The 26,197-nt window shown below is 50.1% G+C and overlaps 1 protein-coding gene across 1 annotated transcript in view; it reads left to right on the top strand.

Annotated features, from left to right (window-relative positions):
• Positions 1-2,061: 2,061 nt before the first annotated feature.
• The window catches only part of LOC137300232 (catenin beta-1-like), a 65,682-nt gene continuing 41,546 nt past the window's right edge, over positions 2,062-26,197 (top strand). The window contains exon 1 of the mRNA XM_067969333.1: positions 2,062-2,175. The gene's annotated coding sequence lies outside the window, so the exon portion shown is untranslated. The remainder of the gene's footprint in view (positions 2,176-26,197) is intronic.

The following is a 26,197-nucleotide window of genomic DNA, read 5'->3' as shown; positions in this document are numbered from 1 at the left end:
GTAGGCTACAGAGCAATAGTGAATGTCAGGAGCTGAGAATGGGAAACAGGGAACCAGGAATGGAGGCGGCAAGGGATTGAGAATTGTTAAGAGTTTCTGTCTCTTGGAGAACATAGTCTGAAGGTGCAGTTTGAAGTTAATATGGTCAAGAGACTCCCCAGGTCAGACATTGAGGTCAATAAATTGTAAACATTCTGGATGCACTGTCGTGAAACCCAACTTTTGGGCTCATCACTTCCTATGTGAGTTCTCACTTAATGGGGGTGATTTTAAACCCCAAAAACTGGTGAGTTGGAGGTGGGCGGGAGTTGAAAATAGTTGGGTTTTTTTGGGTTGCAACAGCAAAATTTTTGGACTTTGCAGTCCCAGTGGGAAGCCTGTACTTTTACACGCCGACGTTAAACCCGGAAATAAAGCCGGGTTGTGGTTGCGACCCAAAAAAACAATTATTTTCAACTCCCACCCATCCCCAACTCACCCGTTCGTGGGGTTTAAAATCACCCCCAATATATTTGCTGGATTTGTACAACAATAAACAGTGAGAAATGATCAAACTTTCAGGTATCCAAAAACTTCTATGGATTGTAATTGAACTAGTTTGAAAATAAAATGTAAAGGGGTGCAGAATGGACAGAGTCTATGGCTGGTTCATTTTCCCAGACTTCTGTTGTCTGGCAGAGATACCATAATGGGGCACATGGGTGGTGTACCATCAGGCAGTCAGTGCCTGTAAAACTGCCCCAACAAGAAGTCAACATTCTCAGGAGAGGGGAGTGTCAGGACGTCTCTTTTTCATTCAGCGGTCTCTGTACTGCTTAACTCTGCGCTCCTCCAACTCCGGCCTCTTGCGCATTCCCCACTCCCTTCACCCCACCATTGGCGGCCGTGCCTTCAGCTGTCTAGGCCCTAAGCTCTGGAATTCCCTCCCTAAACCTCTCCGCCTCCCTCCCCTCCTTAAAACCCACCTCTTTGACCAAGCTTTTAGTCATCCCACCCAACATATCCTTCTTTGGCCCTGTGTCCATTTTATGGAGGATTACGATTCTGTGAAGTGCCTTTTTTTAGTTTAAGCGCCTAAAGAAAAGTGGGAGGGAGGGTAGGTGTGAACGTGTCCCATTTTCTGTGAAGCCCCTTGGGACATTTTCCTATGTTAAAAGCTTTGGATAAATACAAATGTGGTTGTTAACTGCAGCAGTGCCAATACGATCAGCTGGTGCCTGTTGCTTATTAAAGCAGGACTGCATAGATAAGGTAGATAGTCAAAATCTTTTCCCAAAGGTAGGGGAGTCCATAACAAGGGGGCATAGATTTAAGGTGAGAGGGGAGAGATACAAAAGGGTCCAGAGGGGCAATTTTTTCACTCAAAGGGTGGTGAGTGTCTGGAACGAGCTGCCAGAGGCAGTAGTAGAGGCGGGTACAATTTTGTCTTTTAAAAAGCATTTGGACAGTTACATGGGTCAGATGGGTATAGAGGGATATGGGCCAAGTGCAGGCAATTGGGACTAGCTTAGTGGTATAAACTGGGCGACATGGACATGTTGGGCCGAAGGGCCTGTTTCCATGTTGCAAACTTCTATGATTCTATGATACAGGGAAGGGAATGGAGGATTGCAATGCCCGCTCACTGGGGAGTTTCTGGGGGTGAGAGGGGCTGAGTTGCCGCAGCCTCCGAGCTGCCCGGGGGAGTCGGGGTGATTGACAGGAGCAGGTGACTCACCTGAGTTCTCACGCTCACTCACTCGGCAGGTGTGGCCCCCGCGCAGCCGCAGATGAGATTCGAAAGCAATTAGAATAAGGGCGGGGACCCGCCCCCGTACATTTGATTGATTTGGGAATAGACCAATCAGAAATCCGGTCTGGCCCGATTCAACCAATCAGCGCCAGAAGAAGGCGGTCCCACCCGCCGCCGAGCGGCGTCGTGATGATTGACGTGCGATTGGACCAATGAAAATGGGATTCGGCGGTTAGATTGACAGCGATGTTGACCAATGGGTGTGTAGATTGGTGACAGCTGTCCAATGGGCGCGGTCGGGGGGCGGGCTCCCCGCTGCTCGCGGTCCCAGCGCCTCTTTGTTCTGGCAGAAGCGGCGGGCGGAGGGTCGAAGTCGGGCAGCGCCGCTCGGGATCATCGCAAGGAGGAGCCGGGGGGCAGCGACCAGCGTCCAGTGACCGCAGGTAACGGGCTCCGTCTTCACCGGAGGCGGCGGCTCCGGGGTCCCGGGGTCCCGGTCCGTCCGCTGGGTTGTTGCCCACTTTTCGGACTCACCTTTGGGCAGTGGCCGGGGTCCGGGGTCCGGGTCCGGTGCCTGTTAGCGGGGTGGCTCCTTATTCAACCCGGACATCGAGTTCGGATCTAGCCCCAGATGTTGACCCTTTCCCTCCGGTGTCCGGTCCGGGCGGTGCGCTCAGTCCCGGTGTTTTCACTCAGCTGTCATGGGCTTGCTGGTCGAATAGTCATTTTTTGGGGGGCGGGAGCGAGGATGTTGTTCAGGATTCCCGTTAAAATTGCCGGATTTTTGCAGTTTTTAAGTCCAGTTCTTTGCCTCCAGCCCCTGTGTCCCATTTCCTAAAGAGCAGAGTTTGAGAAGTTGGGTTCTGTTTTTCCTTCTCTTGTGTCTCACACCCTGTGTGGTTCCTGTATTTGTTCTCCTGCATCTGTTGAGCTTTGTCCAGCCTGGGTGGGGACTGGTGAGAGCGGTATCAGTGGGATGGTGGGTGGGGGTAAGGCAGACTAAGATTGGGGCGGTGTGGCAGACGAAGGATGCGTCCAGAGTGAAGTTTAAGTGGCTTTTTTTGGTGTTCTGGAAAGTAAATTATAGCCGTGCATGACCATCTGCTCTTGGGAAATGGTTTAATGATAGCGAAGAGCAAAGCTGAAATTGCTTTGAATGCTGCCTGTCGTTACTACACCGGGGGAGACCTGGAGGCAGTTAGTTACAAGACTGTATCTCATCGAAGGGTTAAGGTGATCTCGTAAACTAATAAAACCTGAGTGACTCAAACTTCTCCGAATCCATCAATAGGGGCACAGCTGGAGCCTCTCTAGGGCAGCCTGTGTTGTTTTCTCTGTGTCACAGGGTGCTATCCTGGTTTTAATCTACCAGTGCTGTGTTGCTGTGTAATATTTTAAGATGAAGGATCAGTGATTGTGACTCCCTTTCTGCAAATTTCTGGAGCAATAACTTCCACTAATGGGGAAATTTTGTTTGTGTACAGTAATAGGGCAATCAAGTTAGGGATATGTGGAAGCTGAACATCTGGAGGTTGTGGATTATGCAGCAGTGCAGTGTGAATAAAGAGCATCACTGAGCTTTATATTGTAATTCCCTGTAAGCTTTCTGTTCAAGGGCCCTTAACTCAGCCCTCCTATAAAGTGCTTTGCAAAGTCTCCTTGGGTGAAAGATTCTGTAGGGATTTGGGTACAGCATAAAGGTGCATAGAGGGTAAACACCATCGTGGACTAGTTGGGCCGAATGGCCTGTATCTGTATTGTAACTTTGTGTTTGGTGTACTGATGAAAGCTGTGCACCAGGGAAAGAAAGAATTTTAATATCTGGGGAAAAATGTTTAGGTGGTGAAAAGTCACATGAGAAATAGGCTGTGCAAGAAGCTTGGTTGGTTAACATGTGTTGATGTTCAGTGGGCTGGTTTGGCTATGTTGTCATATCCAGCTGTTTATCTGTTTCAAGGATTTGAAGTTTGTTTATAAATGTCCCATGTGTTCTGCATTATTCTGCTTTGTTTGTTGTGCCATCCAATGAGTTTTATGGTTTGTGGAGCCTGGATCTGGAACAGGTCTGTGGCTGGGTTCTGCGTGAGACAGCGATATGAATAGTTGGCGAGGCTTTGTTCAGTGGACTATTTAACATCTTGTAGCTTACCCCATTCTCTCTGCTGTCAGTTTTTCTCCCTTTCTGTCTTGAAGGGATTGACTTCATGATTGCATCCCATAGTTACTAGCTGCCTATTGGTTTATTGCTCAGGTAACTGTTAATGGGGCAGTTTCAAAGCTGAGATCTATATATTTAAATGTTGTTGTTTGTATCCTGTCCACAAACTTCACTTTTGGTTACACTTTTTGGGTCAACATGTACCTTTTGTAAGTGATGTTGGGAATTCCTATGTAAACATGTCTGGGTGATGTGGTTGCAGGCGGTGGTCACGAGATGGCATTGAAGTTCCACCATATCCGCTGACCCACTGGGCAATGTCACAGGCAATTTAATGTATTTATGTCATGCAGGAGTCACAGAATCACGAGCAGGGACCCTGCCCGATCTCCCCTCGCCCCTTGCTTAACACAAACTAATAGTAGTGCCCTACTGCTGGACTGGGCTAAGGATCAGACCTGGGTCCCTCCTGGTCTGTATGACCATGCTTGGCAATGTATTATCCCACTAGTTTTATACTGGATTTAGTGATATGTTAGTGCCACTTGCCCCTGACGTGTGTGCCTGCTGAAAATCAAAAGTGAACTTACCAGGTTCACTAAGACTGGATACCAGGAGCACTGGTTAAAAACCAGTGTCAGGTTTTAGTGCACGCAGCAAATTTTACTCTGGGTTTGCCACTGACTGTTTGAGACTCGTGTATCGGGAGTCCTACTGGACCCAATATAAAATCAGCATCACTGTCAACTAATGGATCCTGATTTAGGAGGTAGTTGGTTATGAATCTGCCCATGAAGCATTGTAGTAACAAAAAAGGTTTCAAAATCCTGTCGATTTATAAATGGCTCTTCACTTCCAAAACCGCAGTTTGTGATTGGGAATCTCCTTTTGGCTGCACAGCAGTTTCTTACCTTGTGAAGTCTGGGTGTGGGCAGGGTGTGTGCAGTGAGAAAACTAGCCACCTAACGTCTGATTCAGAACAAGGACAGTAAAAGCACCTGGCAATGCTAATTTTCCCTCTGTCTGCGTCTCCCTCTGTCTGTATTGCACAGGGAACACTATTCTGATTAAAATTGCCCCTCCCTTGAGATACACAGTGCCACCCACACCACCTAAGGGCACAAACATTGACATTTGAAATACGGGTTCTGTTGCTGAAGAATGATTTGTGCTCCTAGTTTTCTCTCCTCCTCCTCATCTAGGGGTATTGCATTAGGGTTAGGGTTAATGCTTTGCTACCCTAACGTAGCATCGATAGGCTGAACCGAGAGCCATCCTGGTCTTTGTGACTCAGTACCACATGCACCCATTTATGCTGGGTGGGGGGAGGGGGGTAAGATGCTGGTAACGTGACCATGAGCAACCTTTCAAATAATGACTTCTCCTGTAGCTCGTTGCCACCCGAGTCTTGTTATTGGAGTTTGGCAATGAGTTCATGCTGTGCCACCTTTGGCCGGTTCCCTGGGAGGGGCTGGGTATCGGCTGCCGTTCCCAGGCAACACAAGTGTTTTGTTGTGTGTCATTGTTTCAAGTTACAGAGTGTAGCCAGAAAATAACCTTCAGGCCATTCCCACCGTCGGACTAACGCTGACAATAATTTCTTGTTTTGCTTACCTTGTTCCCAAGAGCATTTATCTTCTAAATCCATTTTTTCACATTTCTGTGCGTATGTTGCACTTTGTTTTTTATGTTATTTACCTGATACACTGTTCCCCCGTAAACCTGCTGTGGGATAAGATCTCCACACTCCCTCCCCCATCGATGATAGTTGTCAAACATCCCCCTGTGTCGCTTGCTCTCCTAATCCCCTCCATTGTACTTCTCTCTCTCTCCACCTTCAAAAGCCACCTCTTAATCTACCTCTGACATCGCCTTTGGTCACTTCCCCCATCCCTACTACTAACCCCTGCTCTCTTTTATTGTTTTTTTTTCTTTCTCTTTCTTTTCTCTCTCTCTGCTTTCTTTCTCTCATTGTTTCTTTTTCTGTCTCCCTCTCTGTCTCTCTCTCTCCTGTGGTTCTCTTGGATTGTTTCTCTATAATTAAAGATACTTATATAAGTGCATTTTGTTGGTTTTAATTCAGTTTCATTGTTTTTTTTTTACTTATCATGGCGGGGTGGGGGGCAGGGTCTGATGACGGCAACAGCTTCCAGTACAAAGGGGCTCACCTCAAACTGTCTAAACTATCCACGCAAGCTGCACCTCTGTTAGAATAAGGGTGACAGTCTTGGGGATTGGGCCGATGATCATATAGAAACTTTGCTGTGGCTTTATGGCCTTCGATAGTTTCTAGTTTGAAACACGTTCCAGCCCATGTGTTTACATCAGTAATTGTACCGCTGCCTCTTTCCCCTGCATGCCCCCTCCCATTCTACAAATAAGTTGACTGCAGATAGTTTTATTTCTATATAAAGAGAATTATAGAGCTCATTAAGACTCTTAGCTGGGTTTATTGGGAGCTTTTATCTATCTAGACCCCTTATTTAGGTGAGAGTACACTGTATTTATCCCTTAACCAACATCAATAAAACAGATGATCTGGTCATTATCGCATTGCTGTTTGTGGGATCTTGTTGTGCGCGAATTGGCTGCTGCTTTTCCTACATTCCAACAGTGACTGCACTTCAAAAAAGTACTTCATTGGCTGTGAAGTGCTTTGGGGCATCCTGAGGTAAATGCAAGTCTTTTCTTTTTACCTGTAACTCTCAGATAGCAGGTACCTCATTTGCCTTTTACTTTTCTCTCTTCCATCTCTTTCTCCCCCTTCCAGATATGGTCACGTGCTTTTGCTAAGTTCAGCATTCGGCCTTGTGCTATCTTGCACCTTGATACAAAATGGGATCACTCAGCTCGAGCGTGTTACTGGAGTCTGTGTGTGTGTTCGTGTTCAGCGGAAACCTGTCTGAGACAAATGAGGAGACTGGTTGGTTGAGTCTCAAGGCAATTGTGCCTCAAGGTTGATTGTGACCAACAGGCCTTTTAGGCCCCTCTCAGCTGTGGCTCATAGTATCACTCTATCCTCTAAGTCAGCAGGTTCAAGCCCCACTCCAGAGACTTGAGCACATAATCCAGGTTGACACTCCAAGTGCCAATACTGAGGGAGTGCTGCATTGTTGGAGGTGCTGTCTTTCGGATGAGATGTTAAACCGAGGCCCTAGCTGCCCTCTCAGGTGGATGTAAAAGATCCCACAGCCACTATTTCAAAGAAGAGCAGGGGCGTTCTCCTCGGTATCCTGACCAATATTTATCCCTCAACCATCATCGCTAAAAACAGATTATCTGCTCATTAATGCATTGCCGTGTGTGGGATCTTGCTGTGCTCAAATTGACTGCGTGTTTCCTACATTACAGCAGTGACTACTACACTTCAAAAGTACTTCATTGGCTGTAAAGCGCTTTTGGGACGTCCTGAGGTTGGGAAAGATGCTGAATAAATGCAAGTCTGTCTTTCTTTCTGTCCCTGAAAGCCAGTGGCATAATTTTTGGTGGGAAATGCTAGTGTGATCCTGAAAGGGTTAACAGCAAATTCCTGTTGACTGCGACACAAAGGCTTGGTTCAGGAACCAGCTGAGAGTCTCTGATTGTTTCACTGAAACAAAGGAAACAAAAGTTCAGCTACAGTAAAAATCAATTCAGTTGGTGAAACTGCAAATCAAAAATAAAAGTACTGAGTTATTGCACATCACCTCGATCACAGAAGCAGTAACCAGACGTGGCTGTGGGATCGCGTGGAGCTCCCAGGGCTGTGGAATCTGTCTTGCCTATGATGCGGGATACTTTCTGTAGTGCTAAGCAGCAGACGAGTAATTTCGCAGCTGTTTCACAAGTTGTAATTTGCGATCTTGTTTCCGACTGTCTGATTGCTGGGGAAGGTTCGAAGACCCGTAGCTGTCCTGCACTGTCCCACCCATGGCCGGGAAAATACATGGGATCTGGTGGCACAGTCAATGATTCATTGTTGTGTCCAGAAGCACTGGTTATAAATGGTCCCAGCAACCCCCCCACCCTCTTCTCCCGGCCTCAGAGCAAACAACACACTGTCCAAGGTCGAGAGCTGCAACATTTCCTGTAGCTGAATTAGAATGAACACTTTTTAAAGTGTAATTCGACCAATCAATATGTAGGGTGTTAAGTACTCTCTGCATTCTATTGTTGAGGTGCACTAACCGTCCTTATGGGCTGGACAGTGCAAGGTTACTATTAAGACATTTTAACACTAAGCACCATAATCTGGCAGTGGTATCTGTGTTCATTTGGCGTGGTCACTGTAAATCCAGATCCCAAGTTATCTTTTCGAAACTGCTGGCTCCGAGTGTCCTGTGGGATCACCGTGCTATGGGATGATGGGATGCTGATTTGGCCGGGACTGTCTGCAGCCAAAGGGATAAAGCAGTGACTGTGGGAAGACTGCCCAATTGTTGCACTGTTGTAAAGGAAGCATTAGATTTTAGCGTCAGTTTTATTTTGGCTTGTTCCAGACAGACAGTCCTTCCCTGAACCTGTGTTCCCAAATATAAATGATGTGGAGATGCCGGTGATGGACTTGGGTGGACAAATGTAAGGATTCTTGCAACACCAGGTTATAGTCCAACAGTTTTATTTGAAACCCTTCACTCACTCACCTGACGAAGGAGGTAAGCTCCGAAAGCTTGTGATTTTCAAATAAAACTGTTGGACTATAACCTGGTGTTGTAAGATTCCTTACATTTCCCAAATATAAAAGGGCAGCACGTTCACCTCTGTTGACACCACCAGAACCAGATATTTAGGGATTGTGTAATCTGCCATCAGCCCCACAACTCTCCGAGATCTCTGTGCTCCTCCAATTCTGGCCTCTTCCGCATCCCCTATTTTCATTGCCCCCGATTTCCATCGCCCCACCATTGGGGGCTGTGCCCCCAGCTGCCTAGGCCCTAAACCTCTCTGCCTCTCTCACCTCCTTTAAATCACTCCTTAAAACCTACCTTTTTGACCAAACTTTTGGTCACCTGTCCTAATATCTCCTTATGTGGCTCGGTGTCAGATTTTGTCTGATTTACCCTCCTGTGAAGGACCTATGTTAAACGCCTTGTATAAATGCAAGTTGCTGTTGTTGAGATTCATGGATTAACAATGACATAAAGTCAAATTCCACCTTTTATTCTGTGGGATTCCAGGATTTTTGCGAGAGCTTCGAGATTGAAATCCGCGGTTTCTTCCACCCGGTATTTCTGGCCCCTTAACCCTGCAGATTGAGTTCTTTCCATTTGCTGATTTAAGGCACACTGCACAGAATCAGCTCCACCTGCTCCCAGTCCGAAACTTCTTTAAAGACTGTTTTGTTAGAACGTCGCAGATTACAGGGCGATAGGATAGAAGTATTTAAAATGACGAGAGGATTGGATAGGGTGGATAGAAGCAGACTCTTTCCAGTAGTTGAGGGATCAAGAATGAGGGGCCGTAGAAACAAGATTAAATGTAAGAGATTTAGAACCGAGAACAGGAGAAACTTCTTCACACAGAGAGTTGTGAGGCTGTGGGATTCACTTCCAGGGTTAGTGGTTGAGGCAGAAACTAAATCATTACTCAAGAATAGATTGGATAGGTGGATGAAGGAAAAGGAGATAAAGGGTTATGGGGACAGGGAGGGTAAATGTGATCAGGACTATTTGCTTGCATGAAGGGTAAATGCCAACACGGACTGGTTGGGCTGAATGGCCTGTTCCCATGTTGCAACTTCTATATGTTTTTAGAAGCAGCGAATATTTCAATTGAGCCAAAATCCACAGCTGAGCCATTGAGGGAATTTTTATGTTTTAATTTTGTTTTGAAAGTCGCCAGTACAGCTTGAGGTGGGTACACTGAGGGACAAGTGGAGAAGCCGGTCTCATCTTAAAAACAGGGCTGCAGAGGGCACTGGAGTCAGTGGGAGTGATGTGTGAGGCTCGTTTCACCGTCAATCTCCAGGTAACAGTCTTTCTGTGTAAACCAGTTGAGCGGACGTTGGGTGATGAGGGGACCTCGTGTACGCTCTCTGACTCTTCACTCCGGCTTCACATTGCACGATTTGGCTCAAAGCATTCAGTCGGTGATTAATCCTGGAGGAATGCATGGAGATTGCTCAGTAGATTCATATTAAGTGTCTCTGGGAAAGAAAAAAGAAATTGCATTTATACAGCACCTTTCATGGCCTCAGGATGTCCCAAAGCGCTTTACAGCCAATGAAGTACTTTTGAAGTGTAGTTGCTGTTGTAATGTAGGAAAAGTGGCAGCCAATTTGTGCACAGCAAGATCCCACAAACAGCAATGAGATAATGAGCAGATAATCTGTTTTTAGTGATGTTGGTTGAGGGATAAACATTGGCCAGGACACCGGGGAGAACTCCTCTGCTCTTTTTCGAAATAGTGGCCATGGGATCTTCTACGTCCATCTGAGAGGGCAGACGGGGCCTCGGTTTAACGTCTTATCCAAAAGACGGCACCTCCGACAGTGCAGCACTCCCTCAGTACTTCACTGAAGTGTCAGCCTGGATTATGTGCTCAAGTCTCTGGAGTGGGATTTGAACCCACAATCTTCTGACTCAGAAGTGAGCATGCTACCCACTGAGCTATGGTTGCCGATGGGAATGGACAGGACTGGGAAAGTCCGGTGTGACTCCCTCAGCCCATCCCAGTGTCTAGGAAATCCCATACCTGCTATCTCGTTCCCTCAATCAAGTTCCTCTCTGGGTACTTATCCAACTCTCTTGATTTGCAGTCCATTCCATATACTCCCCGCCCCCGTGTATAGTAGTTAAATCTAGGCTGCCCTTTCCCCATCTCTCTTCTAAGTTTGAGGCTGTTCCCTCTTGTTGTAGAACCTGTGACTATGTTAAACGTATTGTGGTTTATTTCTCCTTTAGGATCTTGATTCCCTCTCTAAGATCGCCCCTGAGTCTTGATTCCCTGGTGTAAACGTTTGCAGCCTCTCCCCATAACTCAACTGTTTCATCCCAGCTCTCGGTTTAATTGGCCTTCGCTGCTCCCCCTCTCATTTCCGGGACTTAAAGGTTTAAGTTATGAACTAGGCTTGTGTTTCCTTGAGTTTGGAAGATTGAGGGGTGATCTAATCGAGGTGTTTAAAATGATAAAAGGATTGAATAGGGGAACTAGGGAGGATCCAGTACCTCTGGTGGTGGGGGAGAAATCAAGAACAAAAGGGACCTAATCTTAAAATTCGAGTTAGGCCATTGAGTGAACTCGGGAAGCACTTTTTCACACAAAAGGTGGTGGAAATCTGAAAAAACTCTTTCCCCCCCCCCCCCCAAAAAGGCTGTGGATTCTGGGGGTCAATTGGAGCTTTCAAGACTGAGATTGATTGATTTTTGTGGGGTGAAGGGTACCGAGGGATATGGAGCAACGGTGGGTAAATGAAGTTGATCGGCCAAGATCTAATTGAAAGATCTCCTCCTGTTCCTATGTCCCAGGGCCTGGACGATTTTCTCTTAACACAGTGCCCAGAATTTTGCCCAGTACTCCGGCAAGGCTGGACCAGTGCTCAGTACAAACTCCACATCACTGCCCGAGATCTCTGTGCGATCCCTCTGGTTATACAGTCCAGGATCCTATTGCTCTCACTGGTGAGTCAGCAGTTTTCCTACCCCTCCAAGGTGATTCATACTGGAGATGATGAGCAACGGGAATCCTGGCTGATTTTTCTTGGTTTTTTTAAAGCTTCCCTCTCCCCCGTCCCGTCCAGTCCTTGTACCTGGGACCCAAAGGCAATTATATTGACTCCACTGCGTTGCAAATGTACAAGTCACTTAGGGATAATTGGCAAATGAGCAGTGCTATATTCTGGGCTCCAAATACTTGAAAAAATGGGGTGTGGGAGAAAGAATTGAAGGCCGAACTTAAATAGGAGGCAGAGAATCCATAGCGAGCTGCTTGGAAACGCACTAACTTATAACTCACACACAACTCATTACAGCAATTAATAAGTGTAGGGAATTCCTTATTTTGTGTGATTCTTGGACACTGGACGAATAGTCAAGCAAAGAAAGGGACCCTCACTCTAGGTAGTTTTGTTAATCAAAAGTAATTATTTAATATTCATACAAGCATTCATGAAGCAAAATGAAATCGTACATATGATTTTTCTCTATAAAATCCCATTATACACTTAATAATTCGCAACGTTATTATGTAATGACTTCACAAATCATACACACATCAGGCAAATCATTAATACAGATACAACCTTTAAACCAAGGCTTTTGCTCATCGGGCCTGAAGGTTTGATCAGTTCTTCAGAACTCGAGATCCTCTTGCTTGCTGTTCAACTGCAGTGTGTTTTCCTTGTGACTGCCGAGTGATGAAGAGACTGTTCTTTCAGTCGTCTCTTTATATTTTTTTTACCAACAGGACTTAGGATTGGGTCATTCTTTTTGTCCCTGTTGCTCTGCTTCAATCGTTAACACAGCTCAATGATTGACAGTTTAGTCTTTGATCATGTGACTGGAGACCCTTTGATGTAGAAAGGACCATGTGCTCGAACGATGGATTGTAAAAGGCCCCTTTACTCTCTCTCTCTATGGCCTTTAATGTAGAGATAGCCCCTTACTTTTCTATACCCAGACATTCTTAATGGTCCATTACATCTCCAATTTTGATTGCTTCAGTGGCTTCAAATCCATTCCTTGTACCATTTGACCGAACGCTGGTTGCGATACTAGTTGATGTTTTACAAATCCCAGTTTTTTTGAACAGATTACCAGATAGGAATGAGAGGCCCATGCTTTTTTTCACACCTATCATTGCCTTCCTGATCCGAAGCCTTTGATGGATGTCCTTGTTGCCTTTTCTTACATTACCCCTGCTGCGTTGAAAAGTTTGTGTTTCCAAAAGCCTGTGTGTTTTGAAAGCCTGACAACACTTTGAGCTAAATATTTTCCACCTAGCTTATTTATTTAATAATCTAGATATCTGTCCGCAGGACAATGTCTCCGATCCCGAAACTCTCACTTCTCCAATCCCATCAGCGTCAGTGAGGGAGAAACAGGATTTGCGAGAACACAGTTTATCACATTACTGTTTGCAGGTTTTCAAATGTCTTAGTTTAAAAGGGGTCCAGTTAACCCTTTCCTTCAAATGTCTTTTGTTAAAGGGGTTTTGAGCCCCACATAAATAACTCATTTGGTGATTGTGGAATCTTTCTCTGCTGTGATGCTGTTTCCTCCTCTCCACTACTACAAATACAGGCGGTGGGGTAGGGAGGGGGGTTGAGGGGTAGCGGGGGGAGGCCACGTGCTGGGGAGGGGGGGGGCGGGGGCGGGGGGAGGCCACGTGCTGGGGAGGGGGGGGCGGGGGGAGGCCACGTGCTGGGGAGGGGGGGGCGGGGGGAGGCCACGTGCTGGGGAGGGGGGGGCGGGGGGAGGCCACGTGCTGGGGAGGGGGGGGCGGGGGGAGGCCACGTGCTGGGGAGGGGGGGGCGGGGGGAGGCCACGTGCTGGGGAGGGGGGGGCGGGGGGAGGCCACGTGCTGGGGAGGGGGGGGGCGGGGGGAGGCCACGTGCTGGGGAGGGGGGGGGCGGGGGGAGGCCACGTGCTGGGGAGGGGGGGGCGGGGGGAGGCCACGTGCTGGGGAGGGGGGGGCGGGGGGAGGCCACGTGCTGGGGAGGGGGGGGGCGGGGGGAGGCCACGTGCTGGGGAGGGGGGGGCGGGGGGAGGCCACGTGCTGGGGAGGGGGGGGCGGGGGGAGGCCACGTGCTGGGGAGGGGGGGGCGGGGGGAGGCCACGTGCTGGGGAGGGGGGGGGCGGGGGGAGGCCACGTGCTGGGGAGGGGGGGGGGCGGGGGGAGGCCACGTGCTGGGGAGGGGGGGGCGGGGGGAGGCCACGTGCTGGGGAGGGGGGGGCGGGGGCGGGGGGAGGCCACGTGCTGGGGAGGGGGGGGGGGGGCCACGTGCTGGGGAAGGCCACGTGCTGGGGAGGGGGGGGGGGGGGCCACGTGCTGGGGAAGGTGGGGGGGGGGCCACGTGCTGGGGAAGGGGGGGGGGGGCCACGTGCTGGGGAAGGTGGGGGGGGGGCCACGTGCTGGGGAAGGGGGGGGGGGCCACGTGCTGGGGAAGGGGGGGGGGGCCACGTGCTGGGGAAGGGGGGGGGGGGGGCCACGTGCTGGGGAAGGGGGGGGGGCCACGTGCTGGGGAAGGTGGGGGGGGGGGCCACGTGCTGGGGAAGGGGGGGGGAGCCACGTGCTGGGGAAGGGGGGGGGAGCCACGTGCTGGGGAAGGGGGGGGGGCCACGTGCTGGGGAAGGTGGGGGGGGGGGCCACGTGCTGGGGAAGGTGGGGGGGGGGGGCCACGTGCTGGGGAAGGTGGGGGGGGGGGCCACGTGCTGGGGAAGGTGGGGGGGGGGGCCACGTGCTGGGGAAGGTGGGGGGGGGGGCCACGTGCTGGGGAAGGTGGGGGGGGGGCCACGTGCTGGGGAAGGTGGGGGGGGGGGCCACGTGCTGGGGAAGGTGGGGGGGGGGCCCACGTGCTGGGGAAGGTGGGGGGGGCCACGTGCTGGGGAAGGGGGGGGGGGCCACGTGCTGGGGAAGGGGGGGGGGCCACGTGCTGGGGAAGGGGGGGGGGCCACGTGCTGGGGAAGGGGGGGGGCCACGTGCTGGGGAAGGGGGGGGGGCCACGTGCTGGGGAAGGGGGGGGGGGGGCCACGTGCTGGGGAAGGGGGGGGGGGGGCCATGTGCTGGGGAGGGGGAGGGGGGAGGGGAGGTGGTCGATGTGCTGGTCTGTGTTCGTATGGTTCCAACCTCTTGCAGTTTCTGTCTGTTCCACAGTCAGAATCTCTGCTTAAAATTTTCTTCCTGATTGCTGGTGTTAACGTTTTTTTTGTTAACTTTCCTTTTCCTTCCTCCTCTCGTTCCCTCCCCCACCCACATCCTCCCAGCTGGCTGAGGAGCTCTAAATGCTGCTTTCGATCAGACAGAGGCTAAAACTCAAATATTGGACCCTTTGAGCTGCTTATTTGAGGGAGAAAAATTCAAAGCTTCAAAGTCTGAGGATTGGTGATTGGGCCTAATTCACCCCTCCTTCCCCACCCTACCCCTGGGCTCCATGCTTTGAAGGCTGCCAATTAATTCCACCAGGCAGGGATCCAGACAGCGATGCTGCAGATCAGGATAGTGATTGAAAGGAGATTGAACAAAGGTTATAAGCCTTTGTACTTGACTGAAGTGCCAAGAGTTTATTCCTGTCCCGATGGGAACAGGTTGAATATTTCTTTTTGGAAAACTCTCAGGATTATTCATTTCATCTCCTCTCCTGGAAGTGTTGGCTTGTCACAGAGGGCACAGGTTCACAGAGACCTTCCCACACCACCTCCGAATGGTCTCTGAGTCTAGACAGTGAGTGCTGGCAGGCTGTGGGGGACGGGGAGACTGGATTTCAATTGAGTGTCTGAAATCCCCACACGTGCTCGTCCATTTATTGGACAGTGAACTGGAGCAGGAACCCTGGCTGATTTTATTTGTAACCCTCCTTGACGCAGGGGTTTGGAGGCAAATTGTTATGCTACCACCGCTGCCCAGCTGAGGCGGGCGAACCCAACCCAGACTGTGGATCAAACCTGGGCCTTCCTGATCTCTGCGGCTCAGCCACTGGCAGAGTAAACAGTCAGGGAGTTCCATTGGAGGAAGACTGGAGATTTTCACGTTTCTTTTTTAAATTATGGATCTTAATGGAGAAATGAAACATGAAGTGGACTGAAATCGTCCTGCAAATGATCAATGCTGGCTGGATGTGATATTTGGGTCTAAAAGAAAGACTTGCATTTATATAGCGCCTATCATGACCTCAGGATGTCCCAAAGAGCTTTACAGCCAGTGAATTATTTTTGAAGTGTAGTCACCGTTGTAATGTAGGAAATGAGGCAGCCAATTTGCGCACAGCAAGATCCCACAAACATTGAGATAATTACCAACTAATTTTTTTTAATTCATGTTGGTTGAGGGATGAATATTGGCCAGGACACGGGGAGAACTCTCCTGCTCTTCGAAATAGTGCCGTGGGATCTTTTACGCCCACCTGAGGGGGCAGACGGGGGCCTCGGTTCAATGTCTCATCTGAAAGAGGGCTCCTCTGACACTGCAGCACTCCCTCAGTACTGCACAGGGAGTGTCAGCCTGGATTACGTGCTCAAGTCGCTGGAGTGGGGTTTGAACCCTCGTCTTTCTAACTCAGAGCCCTTTCACGACTTCGGGACGTCCAAAAATGCTTTACAGCTAATGAAGTACTTTCTTGAAGTGTAGTTGAGAAGTTTGTTGAAATGTGCCTCCTCACTATTGCTGGCTATTCTGTAAATCAGTGCAAAGTATTCGGTGTTTGAGAAAATGTACCAAGTGCAGCTGATTGAAGTGATGTTTTTTGGGGTGAGGGGAAGGCTCCCTGTTTTTGAAGTTATTTGGTATTTTGAAGGTAAATGCTGACATTGTTTTCATTCAATAGTTTAATATTTTTGTGTTGAAATGCAATCTATGTCTTGAGCAGCTAAAGTAGGAGTGTCCAGACTTGGCCTTCATGGGGCCGCTTGGTAGTTTTCCATGGAGTCCCACGCGACCCAAGAATTACAAAACAAAGTACCGAGTGTAAGGAATATACTGAGGGCCGCTCCCTTTTTCTCAGTCTTCCCCCTTCCCCTACACAAGGCCCAAGCTCGAGGCTGAATTTGCTGCTCCATTTCGGTGGAATGTGGGAACGCTCACCAGGTCTCTCTCTGGACAGGGTCGTCAGGAGCCCCTAGTTTGAGAACCTCTGAGTCAGAAGGTCGTGGGTTCAAGCCCCACTTGAACACAAAATCCAAGCTGCCAATACTGAGGGAGTGCTGCACTGTCAGAGGTGCCGTCTGTTGGATGAGACGTTAAACCGAGGCCCTGTCTGCCCCCTCAGGTGGACATGAAAGATCCCATGGCACTATTTCAAAGAAGAGCAGGGGAGTTTTCCCTGGTGTCCTGGCCAATATTTACCCCTCAACCAACATCAGTAAAATAGATTATCTGGTCATTTATCTCATTGCTATTTGGGAGCTTGCTGTGCGCAAATTGGCTGCCATATTTCCTATATTACAACAATGACTACACTTCAAAAGTACTTCATTGGCTATAAAGCGCTTTGTGACATCCTGAGGGCATGGAAGGTGCTACAGAAATGGAAGCCGGTCTTTTTTCTTAAAGTTAGAGGTCATTAAAACTGCTCCAGCTGTGATGTAGTGACGGGGATGTAAAAATAAATCTTTCCATCTACCCTTCCGTTGGGCGGCTGAACTGCCCACAGCCTGTGGCCGTGGTGAGCACGAGGGGGTGAGCAGGATGATCCCAATGCCCTCTGACCCCGTGCAGGAGAGTCTGGCTGTCGACTATTGCCACCTTCCCTCAGTAGAAGGCCAAGAATTACAGGTTTAGCGGCCTGGCCTCCTCCGTTCGCTCTGTTCTAACACATTTTATTTTCCTACAACCTGTCAGGAAAAAAAACAGGGGAAAAAAAAAGACTCCCAAAATTCCACACAGATAATATTACGCATCCACCCCCGCTGTGATTACAAAATATTTGGTGTCACATTTGGCAGCTTGTGATCCGAGACGTGAATAATTGGCACTGCTGTTTATATCCTGCTGCTTGGGTCCAGTATTTCGCCTCTTTGAAACTTAGTGCCTTTCGTGCTGGGTCCAGTTGTACAGGTACTGACGGTCCTGTGTCCATTGCCCAAGTATCCATTCTTCAGACGTGAGCGCAAAAGCTCGGCTGACACACGGGGCAATACCGAGGGGGCGCTGCGCTGCTGGGGGGGCCGCGCCGAGGGAGCGCTGCGCTGTCGGAAGGGCCGTGAAACCAAGGCCCCATCTGCCCTCTGAGATGGATGTAAAAGATCCCACGGCACTATTTTGAAGAAGAGCAGGGGAGTTCGGTGTCCTGGGCCAATATTTATTCCTCAACCAACATCACAAACAGATTATCTGGTCATTTGTCTCATTGCTGTTTGTAGGATCTTGTATTAAAATTGGCTGACGCGTTTCCTACATTACCTCAGTGACTACACTTCAAAAGTACTTCATTGGCTGTAAGCGCTTTGGGACATCCTGAGGCAGTGAAAGGCGCTGCAGAAATGCAAGTTTGTTCTTTTTCCTGAACGTACATCTCTACCTACCTCCCCTCCCTTCCACCCCCTCCCCACCACCACCCACCCAAGGACAAATGATTACTTTGTTGGTAGGACCCTCTCCCCACTTAACACTCATTGGTGCAATTACTGTTTTGCAGAAATGGGAAGGGGGAGGCAGTTTGATTGATGTTTCCAAACTAATAAATATGAAAAAAGTAGGAGAAATTTGCAGGGCTATGGGGAAAGAGCAGGGGAGTGGGACTAATTGGATAGCTCTTTCAAAGAGCTGGCGCAGACACAATGGGCTATCAAACCAGAAGGTTTGGTCCCCAGATGGATTAATCAGTCTCTACGATAGGGGAGAGGGGGGCGGTGGGAGTTGGGGAAGGGGGAATGAGCTGGGATTCCTGCCCCTTCTCATTGACCATTCACCTTCGATGGAACATGCCCATTGGGTGAGTTGAGGTTCAGACTCGACTATGAGGCCCTTCATGCTCCAATACCACACTGTCTGGGTTCATGGGTGACAAACCGTTACTTGGGCTGAGGTACTGGAGGACGTTTGGCACCAAGGAACCCTGTACCCTGGCAAAGAGTCAGGGTAGTTGGGGAGAATGTTGGGGGGCGGGGTGGGGGGGGGGAAGAGAAAGGGAATAACTTCTTCTGAAAGATCTGAATGATTAACAAAGGACTGAGGAGAGCAGTAGAAAATGTAACTGAATATTTCATTGTTAGACTAAAGATGTGGATGTCGAGTTTAATCAGGCCATGCTCCTCCTCTGAATATTTGAGGGTCTCTTGATCCTTCTGCGGGCAATTGCTGTGGCTGCACAATTTGAATAACATAAATTTTTCAAAAAGCACGGAAATAGCCTAGCTCACCTGCCAGCTCCGATCTTTCCCATGGGATGCTCGATGTCTCCTGGTGGTCTGACCCAGTTTCCATTACCTGGTGTGGAACACGGAATTGCCAGTCACGGCTGCGTGTTGTACAGGACCCTGAGCAAACACACAAGGGCCAGTGTTTACTCCCGTGCAGTTTGCTTCTCTCCCCTCCCTCTAGTACTGATTTTGGAACCTCTCACAAATGGCTATTCACCGCGAGTGTCCACTTGGTGAGTGTGGGCAAGATATTTGACTGTGGAAGGGTGGGTGGAGAAATAGCACCGAACCCAATGCCCAGAGATACACACTTCTCACTGGATAGTAGAGATGAGGAGCAGGAACGGTGGGGTTAACCCCCTCCCAACCCAAAGCCCATGTGGACTGAGGGCAGTGAGGGGCAGCAGTGTACATTGTGAGATCGGCAAGGCAGACTCTTCCCATTGGAAAGTTTCACGTCTGCAGATGATAATGGATGTTCTCAGTGATATAGTGCCAGGCCATGCTGGAGGGGAATAAGGGGGCTTGTAGAGCACTGACTGTGTAGTCCCACCATTACAACCTCCGATAATGTGTCTGTGTCTGAGTGAGGGGGGTGGGGTGTCAGAAGCAGAAAACTAGTCAGAAATAATTGGTGGGGCAGACAACTCATTCCCTGTTCCTGGAGGCAGTGATTCACTGGGCAAACTGGGGGTAAAATCCAGCCCCGGGGATTCAGTTTATATTCATTTTCTTTCTCTTCTAGCCTTTTATTGAAGAGAATGAAAGACTAATTTCCCTCGACTCCAAGATGTCTCTTGGGTACAGGGATCCCAATTTATTTTAAGCAGGGGAAAGATTTAAATGGGGGTCATCTGTTTAAAGTTCCAGGAATGTTTGTTCTTGTTTTCTTCCTTTTTTTTCTCTTTTCTCGCCCCCTCCCTCCCTCTCTGTCTCATGGGTTGGGAAGTTCCTCATTTTGGAGGGCTCTATATAACACTCTTGATGGTGTTGTGCTAAAAGCAGGAGTCCTGGACTTTACCACTCTCTTGAACACGCCTAATCGGAGCGTCTTGGCCAGATGGCATAAAGCTGGCGTGCGGTCCATTTGCGTTCTGTTCATGCGGACAGCCTTTAAATGGCACCCGTCTGTTTGGGCCAGTGTCCTGGTGCTGCACATAATCCCGTTTGATCCAGCTCGGGCGAGGGTGAATTTGGCCTCTTGTCTGCCAGTTACATCTGATGAGTGCTATTCCAGGAATGTGCATCTGGGCCGTGCTGGAGATTGTGAATTTCAGCTTCGTTGCTCTGTTACAAGGAACAGTGCCTCCCACAGCAAGATTTCCAGATCACTTTTGCTCCTTGGTCTGAGGGTCAGTTGCTAATTTGAGTCCCTTCACAAGGAGCTGTCACTCTTCAGGCAGCCCTTCGCTTCCTGATTAAAGTGTTGATTAAAAGCTTTCCGTTTCGAGCTCTCTGTAATTCCGATTTGTTATCGATCCTTGCACTCTGTCCCTACCCTGGCTTCAGGACACCTCAACGTCTTAACTCTTCCTGATTCCCACAACCTGCAGTCCTTCGCGATCCAAGCTTGGCATCGCTTAGCGACTGCTTCCTGATTTTATCTCCTCGTCATTCCCATTCTTTTTTTCTGCCTAGGTGTCCTGAATTTGGCAGCTTTGGGCCATTGTCTGGGTTTTCACTATCTTATCACAAATGTAACTCCCAGAAACAATTGTAAACAATTTTACAACACCAAGTTATAGTCCAGCAATTTTATTTTAAATTCACAAGCTTTCGGAGGCTTCCTCCTTCCTCACATTTACCTGAGGAAGGAGGAAGCCTCCGAAAGCTTGTGAATTTAAAATAAAATTGCTGGACTATAACTTGGTGTTGTAAAATTGTTTACAATTGTCAACCCCAGTCCATCACCGGCATCTCCACATCATGACTCCCAGAAACAAGATCAGGAAAGAAAAGAGAAAGGCTTGCTATTTGTACTGTACCGTAAGACACCCCAAAACACCTCTCGCGCGTTGAATTATACAGGCAGTGATCATTGTTATAGGCAGCCATTTTATGCACAGCAAGTTCCCAAAGCAGCAAATATGATGATTGACTAGTTAATGTGTTTTTTTGGTGGTGGTGGTTGAGGGGCGAATGATTGACCAGGAGAATTTCCCTGCTTTTCATTAAATAGTGCTGTGGGATCTTTAATATCCACCTGAGAGGGCAGATGGGCCTCTGTTTAACGTCTCATCCAAAAGACGGCACCTCCGGCAGTGCAGCACTCCCTCGGTACTACCCCTCTGGCAGTGTAGCACTCCCTCGGTACTGTACTGGTGTGTCAGCCTAGGTTATATGCGGAGTTAAGCTTGAACCCCTGCCCTTCTGACTCGGCCAGTCGAGAGGCTGCCCCTTGTGATGGGCCTGTCCTCCTCACCATTATAGCCACTAATCTTTTTCATTGTTATCCGTCTAACTGCGTTTAACAAGGTAAACTGCTATCTCTCAGTTTAACCCTCGGACTTTAACCCTCTCAGGGCAGCCAAAATGTCACAAAGATAAGAACAGACGTGGGAGGTCACTTGTTCCCTTCCATGGGAACCTACAAACTCCCATCAGTCTCTAACTACCAGAATTTGTCCCTCCCCACATCTGATTCCAGGTATCGATTGCCATTGACGGACTTCGATATCATGCTGTTTCCTCGTTTGTCCCTTGTCCTGCAGTAATGCTCAGTTATCAGATCTTTGCTGGTCCACTGAAAGAAAGGACTGACTACAGTCTGTCACTCAGAAGTGCTTCACTGATTGACTTTGAAGTGCAGTCACGCTGTTTTTGTAGGCGAACACAGCAGCCAGTTTGCACAAGAGGCCCCACAGACAGTAAATGAGGTGAATGACCAGTTAATCTATTGGTTTTTGGTGTTGGTTGAGGGAAGAATTTTGGCCAGGACACCGGGAGACCTCCCTGCTCTTCAGATAGTGCCTTGGGATCTTTCCTGTCGCTCTGAACCAGCGGAACGGCTGACCTGATCTCAGTGTCAGCCGTGGCTCAGTGGGCAGCACTCTCACCTCCGAGTCAGAAGGTTGTGGGTTCCAGCCCCACTCCACAGACTTGAGCACATAATCCAGGCTGGCACTTCAGTGCAGTATTGAGAGTGTCGCACTGTCGGAGGGTCAGTGCTGAGGGAGCGCTGCGCTGTCGGAGGGTCAGTGCTGAGGGAGCGCTGCGCTGTCGGAGGGTCAGTGCTGAGGGAGCGCTGCGCTGTCGGAGGGTCAGTGCTGAGGGAGCGCTGCGCTGTCGGAGGGTCAGTGCTGAGGGAGCGCTGCGCTGTCGGAGGGTCAGTGCTGAGGGAGCGCTGCGCTGTCGGAGGGTCAGTGCTGAGGGAGCGCTGCGCTGTCGGAGGGTCAGTGCTGAGGGAGCGCTGCGCTGTCGGAGGGTCAGTGCTGAGGGAGCGCTGCGCTGTCGGAGGGTCAGTGCTGAGGGAGCGCTGCGCTGTCGGAGGGTCAGTGCTGAGGGAGCGCTGCGCTGTCGGAGGGTCAGTGCTGAGGGAGCGCTGCGCTGTCGGAGGGTCAGTGCTGAGGGAGCGCTGCGCTGTCGGAGGGTCAGTGCTGAGGGAGCGCTGCGCTGTCGGAGGGTCAGTGCTGAGGGAGCGCTGCGCTGTCGGAGGGTCAGTGCTGAGGGAGCGCTGCGCTGTCGGAGGGTCAGTGCTGAGGGAGCGCTGCGCTGTCGGAGGGTCAGTGCTGAGGGAGCGCTGCGCTGTCGGAGGGTCAGTGCTGAGGGAGCGCTGCGCTGTCGGAGGGTCAGTGCTGAGGGAGCGCTGCGCTGTCGGAGCTGCGGTCTTTCGGATGAGATGTTAAACCAAGGCCCCGCCTGCCCGCTCAGGTTGACATAAAAGATCCCATGGCCACTATTTTGAAGAAGAGCAGGGGAGTTCTCCCCAGTGTCCTGGCCAACCAACATCACTAAAATGGATTATCTGGTCATTATCACATTGCTGTTTGTGGGATCTTGCTGTGCACAAATTGGCTGCTTTGTTCCCTACATTTGAAATTTTAATAATCTCTCAAGAATTTACTACCTGCAGTGACTGAACAGGTTAAATTGTTCCCTTTCTGGGCCCGAGCGTTTGATTGGCATTGAATTAACAATTATGTCGTTAAAAGTGTACGTAATTGCCCGACTTAACTTTCTGCGGCGAGTTTATTGGCCAATTAATGTGCAAATCCAGCAAATTCTTAAAACTAACGGGGAGGCTAAGGAAAGATGCCGTTTCTGCGACACAAATGGGGAGTGAGCGGGAATATGGTGTTGAGAGAGAGGATCAGCCATGATCATGTTGAATGGCGGACCAGGCTCGAAGGGCCGAATGGCCTGCTCTTGCTCCTATTTTCTATGTTTCTATGGAGTGGCATAAATCGACCAGCAATTTCTGGAGATTTGCAACTCATGGCGTATCTCTTAATCTTCTGAACCTGCTGGCCGATTTGCACATTAATAACGGCCGACGTCGTTAACACGCCGTTATTTTCCCAGCAAAATCCGGCCCGGTGGCGCTGCGCGCGTCCCGGGCCCGGTGGCGCTGCGCGCGTCCCGGGCCCGGTGGCGCTGCGCGCGTCCCGGGCCCGGTGGCGCTGCGCGCGTCCCGGGCCCGGTGGCGCTGCGCGCGTCCCGGGCCCGGTGGCGCTGCGCGCGTCCCGGGCCCGGTGGCGCTGCGCGCGTCCCGGGCCCGGTGGCGCTGCGCGCGTCCCGGGCCCGGTGGCGCTGCGCGCGTCCCGGGCCCGGTGGCGCTGCGCGCGTCCCGGGCCCGGTGGCGCTGCGCGCGTCCCGGGCCCGGTGGCGCTGCGCGCGTCCCGGGCCCGGTGGCGCTGCGCGCGTCCCGGGCCCGGTGGCGCTGCGCGCGTCCCGGGCCCGGTGGCGCTGCGCGCGTCCCGGGCCCGGTGGCGCTGCGCGCGTCCCGGGCCCGGTGGCGCTGCGCGCGTCCCGGGCCCGGTGGCGCTGCGCGCGTCCCGGGCCCGGTGGCGCTGCGCGCGTCCCGGGCCCGGTGGCGCTGCGCGCGTCCCGGGCCCGGTGGCGCTGCGCGCGTCCCGGGCCCGGTGGCGCTGCGCGCGTCCCGGGCCCGGTGGCGCTGCGCGCGTCCCGGGCCCGGTGGCGCTGCGCGCGTCCCGGGCCCGGTGGCGCTGCGCGCGTACGAGTTATCGGAATCGGCTGTCTGGGAGACAGACCTTTCCGCAGCTGTTCATTATGTCTCTAAGGACTTTAGTTCTCAGAGAAACGTATAAATTGTTTGGATTTCTGTGTTCAGAAATTGCAGGTCCTTTTATGTAAATGATTAGTGAGGAGGAGGATTTATCTGTAGCTCATTGACTCCCTCCCTTTCCTCATCTTTCTCCACCGCCCCCCCCCCCCATAACAAATGAATAACGAGCTCCTTTGCTCTGCTGTCAGTGGGCTTTAACACACAGGTGAAGTTTGTGCCAATTTGCCTACGACCGTCCCTGCTCAATTATCTGGTGAGCTCGCTGGTAACTAGTGCCAGTCTCCAGACCGTGGTGTTTACTCCGCGCTGTGCTGACTCCCCTCCCTCCCTATTTAAACCACGTCACAGTAATTTATGAGGCACTAAAGTTGCTGTGGCCGTTGGATTCTGCATGTCACTGTTAATCTGTGAAAGTTGAGCGGTTGAGGATGTATATAACTAATTTAATTGAGCTAATTGGTGAGGAATTTTTCTTTCCAGGAAAGGACTTTGCTCTTTGACCTATCTCTTGCCTGGAGCTTTACGGTTCCCAAACGAGCCCTTCGTTCTAACCAACCCTTGAGTCTTAGTAAAGTTGTGGTAATTAAAACTGCGCGCATTTCAGAACCTGCTTTTGAGTCTAGGCTTGACACTCCGATGTCTGACACATTACCTGCATTTATTTATTTGAGGAGTCGCAGCCAACAATCCTGCTGTTCAAAAACTATAATATCTCTTAAAGGTGCAAAACTTGCAGTGCAGTTAATGCCTTACCATAAGTTGGTGTAATGGAGTATAGTTTGTGCTCTGTAGTCTATGGTTCCGAGTGGTTGGAGGACTTGAATCTAGGCAAGTACCTAGTGAGGGTATTTTTAAATTCATTCCCGGTAAGGCCAGTGTTTATTGCCCGTCCCTAGTTGCTTTGAGAAGGTGGTGGTCGGTTTTATACAACCGAGAGGACTGTTAATAGTCAACCACGCTGGTGTGGGACTGGAGTCACATATAGGCCCAGTCCAGGTAAGGACGGCAGGTTTCCTTCCGTAAAGGACATTAGCGAACCAGTTGGGTTTTTTTTTAGGACAATCCGACAGCTTCATGGTCACTTGATACCAGCTTTTTATTTAAATATTTTTTTTTAAGAAACTGAATTCAAATTCTCAAGCTACCATAACAACAACAGCTTACATTTATATAGGGCCTTTAAAGTAGTAAAACGTCCCAAGGCGCTTACAGGAATGATGGGATTTGAACTTGTGTTCTCTAGATTGTTCGTCGAGGCCTCTGAATTGCTAGTCCAATAATATCACCACTACTTGGGTATTGAACATATCTTTGGTTCTGGTAAACATGGTTCTTATTGAGGGTGTCCACTCCAATTGGCCTCTGTGGCCCCAGTCTAGGGAGGAGAAACTTTGGGCAGGGTTGTGCCTTTGTGGCCTGGATAGGATCAGACTTAGTGGGGCCGTTTTTAACAGACGGCATTCAGTGTCTGGTACGTGAATAGTAGCCAATTGGGCAAGGTCTTGGAGAGCAACCGGCAGATGTGGAGCTTTCCCTCGGTGAGTGTTGGGTGGTGAGAAGAAAAAATTGGGGGAGTGGGGCTGAGAAATATTGTGCCCTCCATTTAATGGGTCTGCTTGTGTCCCAGGGTCATTTTTTGGTCTGTGATTTTTGATGATGGAGAGTAACCCAGATGTAGGTTGGGATGTAGAGAGGTCCAGTTATGTGGGAGGTGATGCTGAGGGAGAGACCGGGTCTTGATTTTGAGGCCAGGGAGGGGGTTGGGGTGGGGAAGGGTGCAGTGTAACCCATCTCCAGTTAGACCAGTGTTGTCCCAATACCTTAGTCACTCGCCACATGTGGCTAATTGGGAATCCAGATGTGGCTAATTGCATTTCTGATCAGTAAATAAAAAAAGAGTACCAGACATCGTCGTTGATCATGTGATCGCAATATCCCTATGGACACGGCGTCTGCATGTGAACTTTAAGCTTTTTGGGGATTTGTTGGCAAAATTGCAGTGAGGGAATTCCGAGTGAGCAGGTGTTGCTTTTTTAATCATGGAGCATTTTACTCCCTTGGTTACTGAATGG

This window comes from Heptranchias perlo, chromosome 30, assembly GCF_035084215.1.
Source record: "Heptranchias perlo isolate sHepPer1 chromosome 30, sHepPer1.hap1, whole genome shotgun sequence".
Lineage (NCBI taxonomy): Eukaryota > Metazoa > Chordata > Chondrichthyes > Hexanchiformes > Hexanchidae > Heptranchias > Heptranchias perlo.
Note: the sequence above shows the minus strand (reverse complement) of the source record. Positions and strands in the feature narration are given on the sequence as shown.